This window comes from Seriola dumerili, unplaced genomic scaffold, assembly GCF_002260705.1.
Source record: "Seriola dumerili isolate Sdu_G_001 unplaced genomic scaffold, Sdu_1.0 BDQW01000052.1, whole genome shotgun sequence".
Taxonomy (NCBI): Eukaryota; Metazoa; Chordata; class Actinopteri; order Carangiformes; family Carangidae; genus Seriola; species Seriola dumerili.
Genome location: NW_019174307.1, coordinates 1,801,183 through 1,807,182, shown reverse-complemented (window position 1 = coordinate 1,807,182; position 6,000 = coordinate 1,801,183).

Here is a 6,000-nt window from a genome sequence, read left to right as displayed (position 1 = left end):
CGTGACTACATGATTACGATAGAATGATGTGTGTGTGAGCAAACTCACCTTCATTACTTACTGAAAGGAGACAGAAACATAAATTGCCAGATTCAGAAAAAATCCAGGCCAGTCGTGTATTAGTGCTTCTGCAATAACATCCTGAAGGTAGTATTTTTAGTTAAAGCCTTTGAGTCAGGGACATGAGGCGGGCAGCCCAGGAGGGCTTTTACTGTCCAGATGGTGACAGCACTCTGATGGTTTTGCCTTTGAGGCGCCAAGACGGAAACATTTGGACTAGGAGTGAGTCACACGTACCGGTCACAGGATGGACAGTCACTCATGACTCCAGAAAACACTCACATACATATACAGTTTGTGTGTGCACGTGAACACACACAGGATACATACTGTATTTGTATCACACAAATGTTAGTTCCTTACAAACGCCAGTCGGTTGTAGTAGCCACAAACAAGATGCACTTAAAGCGTGCAACCTTGCAAAATACAAACTGCACACACAGACATTTCTCTCTTGTATGTTTGTATCTCTTTTCATGGGCTCAGTTGTAATTTTCATGGTTAAAGGAAAAACTTGGCTCGGATGTCAAGTGATTGAATCCTTGCCAGATCCAGGGATACCTAACAGTTTGCTTTTTACTGACAAAGGGAATCTGCTTTCAGACCACTCACTATTTTAATGTATTAACTTTTTAATGTACTGTATTATATCAGAGTAGAATGAGCACAGTACATTATATACATTTGCTTTCTGCTCTGAAGGTTTACACTCCATCTGGCAAAGTGCAAACTGACTTCTCTGTGTATCCAATTGGAGGCAGGAGGCCTGACACTCTTTCTTGCTCCAAATGGTGACATGTTTCCATGTGTGACAATAGGCAACAGGCTGTAGCAAGAAACACGACACCTGTTGCTCTGGTCCAATTACCGCACTCTGCCAAGCAGGCATAATATTGATTTTCAGATTTTCCTTCCTAGTAAGTGAATACGTTGGCTAACTTAATTTCTTTGACACCTTATTAAACAGATTTTTATAAAGCACTTTGAAGAAATAGACAAAATAAAAGAGGTAAAAAGAGGAAAATAGACAGATAAGAGGTTATTTAAAAAAACATGGACCCCATCATGTATTTAAATGCCTTTGAAACCAAGTATGTGTTATGAAATATGCATTATTTAGACTGTCTAATGACAATATCATACAGAAAGTTTTGGTTTTAAGCCTTGATCTTCATTCACATAGGAGGAGATGGAAAATTCAATTTGAAACAAGACTAAATGCAATACCAAAAGTGTTCCGGGGTGAATGTTTGGGCACACAGTGTGAATTTTGAAACTGGAGACCATTAGAAGATATATTTGTGGTTTTAAGAAACAAAAACCGTCTCAGTGTAGTTTTACATCTCCTCTCTCAGGCTTCTCTCTGGAGCTCTAGTAACAACGGGTCGTGAGCCAATCAGAGGAGAGGAGGCTCTCAGCCTCTCTTCTGATTGGCTGACTGTTTTCTGGATAATTGAATAGAAATATAGCAGATTTCAGGTAAACACTTGGTTGGATGGTGGGTCCAGGTGGGCGGGGCTTGGGTCCTAGCCTGTGCTACACACACATATTAGTAACACATCCTAACTGAATTGATGGTGACTGCTTTGTTGTGACACCACAAAGTTACAGAGGTCCTGATAGCTAATTTTAAGACACAGTTTTTGAATACAGGCTGTGTACATTTTGTCTGCGGATTGTCCCCTTAGATACTTTCAGAGAATTAATATTGAACCTAGGCCTGCTTTATTATCAAACAACACATGGACATCTACCTTTAGACTATATGGGACCTTTAAGCAGGAATCCATCTTATCCATCCCTAGAGAACATAGAGTTTGTACCAACAAATCCTCTTACATTACAACATCACCCTCCAAAACAACAACCTATGAAGCTTTGATGACCTGACACCACCATGGTTCATGTACTGTATGGTTAAGTATAAGCAACTTAAATTACTTGCTTATGATTATGGAAATCTCATCCATGTAGTTTTGTTAAATAATGTTGGTCTTAACATGGCATAATAATATTAATCAGAGGCATCAGGTAAGGTTAGACTTCTGGCTAAGCAGGCAGCAAATGGAAGACTGGGTCCAGTATTAGACAAGACAGGTTTGGTGAGATGGGTTTGGGTGTGGAGCTAATTAATCCACAGGCGCACAGCAAGTGTCTGTCCAGGGAGTCAAGCTCTGAAGTCTGAATATGAAAAAGGTGTCAAAATCAGAGCCACGAACTAGAGGAGAAACTAGCAGGCAAAATGGTACATAGAGCAAACAGATTAAAAGGATTATCCCCCTGTCATCCACCCTCTCTGCCCCCAAATAGACCATCTAATTCCTCCCATCTTGTCATCTAGACCCCCTGTGGAGAACAAATTACCATTTTCCAGAGTCACAACTCTATTCCATGGTGTAAGGAAGATGAAAAGATTGTAATCCTCCTCTCAGGAAGCATTACACTGGACTTCCAGTGGTGCTGTTACATTTTCCCATGAACTAAAGGTTGTACTTTTCTTCGCTTGTAAAAGTACACTCAGTGAATCCTGAAGACAGAGAGAACACACTGTTCGACGAAAGACAAATTCAAGCATAGACTGTGGATAACAGCAGCAATATTTCATGTCATTTAAAGTCCTGTTTTAAATCTCTTGCACAAAAATATGGATGATTCCCTCTGCATATTTGACCTACACAACAAACAATAAGCAATATGTGTAAGTAAATAAAGAATCTACAACCAGCTTCCAACCAACACTAGTAAGACAAATTGATCCAACATCTAAGAGTTAAACACAGAAGAAACGCAACATGTTATTTACTTTTAAGTGAAGGCAGAGATTAGATAAACACATCTTGAGAACAGTGCAAATGTAAACTCATTTGGACAAATGTCAGTGGATTTATGGCAGACTGCCTTTTGGCTTTGTTTTGACTGAAAAGGAAACACTGGCATCAAGTGGCCAGAAATATTATTACAGCCTACACACAGTCTAAACCACTTCTACTACTACCACAATCACCAAACACTTTAGTAGTGCACTCTTTGAACAATGTAATGACAAACCAAATAATAAAAACATGAATTCTATTCTATTCTACTTTTTCCCCATGAAGACATTTAGCCTTTTATACATGCGATACCAACAGGTGATCATACAAATCCAAAACAACAGGGAAAAGGCCAGTGGTAATTATTGCATTCAGACAAGGCTGTAGGATACAAGCACCCCTTTGATCACTCAATTCAAAACTCTTGGCATATAACTGGTTTGATACAGATTGTAAAGGAATTTTCCAGAGATGAATGCATGGATGATCTGTACAGAGGGCACAGATGGTACGTGAGATCCTTAGATTTGATGCCTTAACCATCCATCATAAGAATCTCCCTATCACAGACGAGTTACTCCGGTGTGTCCTGCTAATTCATTGCACAAGTGGCTCTAGGGATGGTAATTTTGGTCGGTTCATTGCTTTGGTCCTAAAATAAAATATCCAACAATCGGATAGTATTTCCATGAGATGTGGTAGAGACAGTTGTAGTCCACAGAAAATGAGACTGACTTTGCTGATATCTTGACTTTTCCTTTAGCACTTGGGGTTGAAGTCTTTGTTTTTGTTTTTTTTCTATTAAACCTGTTCTATTGCTTTTTCATTATTCAAACATACTGCACACACCAGATTGGATTGTCATGAAGTTTCATACAAATAAGTATAAACAAAATAACTTTTCATCAAGTGCTATTTGGCAGAAGTAAACACACTAAACTAAGACGGTGAATATAGTAAACATTACTTGATTAAGATTAGCATTTTAGCATTGTCAGTGTGTTGTTGTCCATTAGTGCAGCCTGATAGAGCCACTAGTGTTCTGATACCATTTCCATGTATGATGCCATCTTAGCTCATACACAGTTGTCTTGTATAGCTAAGGTGCCCTTGGTGTTTTCTGATAAGTTTGGTTCAGCTAATGAGTTTAGTATCTTTTCCACCTTTCAGTCCAGTTCAGTTTCGGAAATTTGATGTTTGTTAGTTGCTTTGTAAATCCTACCTTTTCGGTTGTGAAATGTCATTTTCACAAGGAAAACATTTGGGTTCTCACTCTTTAAGTGATCAATAGGCTACCCCTTGCTTTTGCATCCATTCATTGCATAAGATACATTAATTTCCCAAGGCAAGGGTCACATACTCATTCACTCTCTTTTTTCATCTAGTGGATATTTTAAGGGCTTCTTAAAGCATCTCCGTTTCTAAATATCCCCAAGCTTTTATTTCCTTTAGTTCCATAAGTTTGTAGCTTAAGTCAAGGGAAAAATCAATCTCATGACATCATTGAAATAAAATGAATGACAATGTTCAGAGAAATGTTTATAGTGTCACATTCCTGCAGCCTGCTCGTTTTAAATGTCTGCATTTTTTCATCACTTTATTAAGCTGGTAAGGGTACAGAAAATTGCTCTCCATAAAATTTTATTATAACAATTTCAAACTTTTATAGACTAAAGCAATGATGTCACAAGATTGCACTACCAATGATCTCCATAGTTGAAGCCAGGCTTGGCTATGTAATTGAATAGAAAAGCCATTTGTTGCTGCTATTTTATTGTAAATCCTGAGCTATGACTGCAACTGAGAAGTGTCCCATCCCCCAAATCAAGATGCCCAAGGCCATAGTTACTTCTCCAGCCATGTAAATGAAGTGAAAGTTCTCAAAAGGAAGCTGGAGTCTTTCCATATAGGATTTTTACACATAGATATCTTAAGGGTAACCAAAGCTATTAAAAAGTAAAATAGGATCTTTTTCTTTCTCATTGCCTTAAAATGCATTTCTACATTTCAGTCCCTAAATAGCACATTTGTGTAAAGAAGAAGTAATGACTGACACACAACAAGGTTGGTTTAATCAACACTGCGCTTTAGTGAATCTCTCCAAACCAAATGAAAAAATTATTTGTCACTATCTTCCAAAACACATAATACCCTGACCATTACAAGAAAGACTGGGTTGACTGGGTTGGAATGATCGTTTTGTGGCACTTTATCAACCTCAAGCCACTTACACCCTTTTTCTTAGAGCTACTGTAATTTAAAAGGACTCACGGTTCTTGACTGGAAAACAAACAAACACACACAACCAATGAGGCTAGTTTCTGGTGATAACAATCTTGGCTAGGAAGCGATTGATATCCAGTAGTTATGAAAAATGATGGCCTACCATTTATTTTTTGTTTTTTTAATGGAAAAAGTTTGAGTTTGTTTCCTTTAGATGAGAGCCACCAATGTCAAAATTTAAAGAGGACCCATTATGCTTTTCTGAGTTTTCCCTTTCCTATAGTGTGTTACATAGCTTTTTTTGCATTGTACACGGTCTTTGTTGACCATTTACAATGCAAAAAAAGCTATGTGCAGCGCTCAGAGTACACGCCAAAGGGAGTAACTCTGTCAGGGCAAAGCCCACTTTTCTCATTTGCATGAAATGCCTCATTTGGGGTCCAGACATTACCTCCTAGACCTATTGACGTCAGTATGTCCCATGTTGAAATTCATGGATATACATTTTTAAGCACTTAAAGATCCAATCTTCACTAAAGTGTATGTCATGCAAGAGAGCCACAAACTGAATGGTCCAAGTTGTAAAATTGACATTTAAGGTGTATTGATCAATTTCCAAATCTCAATTCATGCATTGAGTAACAAGAAAACATTCCACCATAAAAGTTGCCGGTAGCCTCTGAACTGCACGGTGAATTAAGCTGTTAATTAGATGATAAGGCAGAATACTTCAGGTGCTTAAACAAATAACACCACAACTCTGCTGCTGCCAACTGCAGGACAACAAAGAACTAAATGGCTAAAATTCATTTTCACAACAGTTCCCTCTACTGTTCCAAACATTTTACTAAGCTCGGCACTTTAATGAGGACTGCTTACAAAAATTTCTGAGGGATGGAGCAGT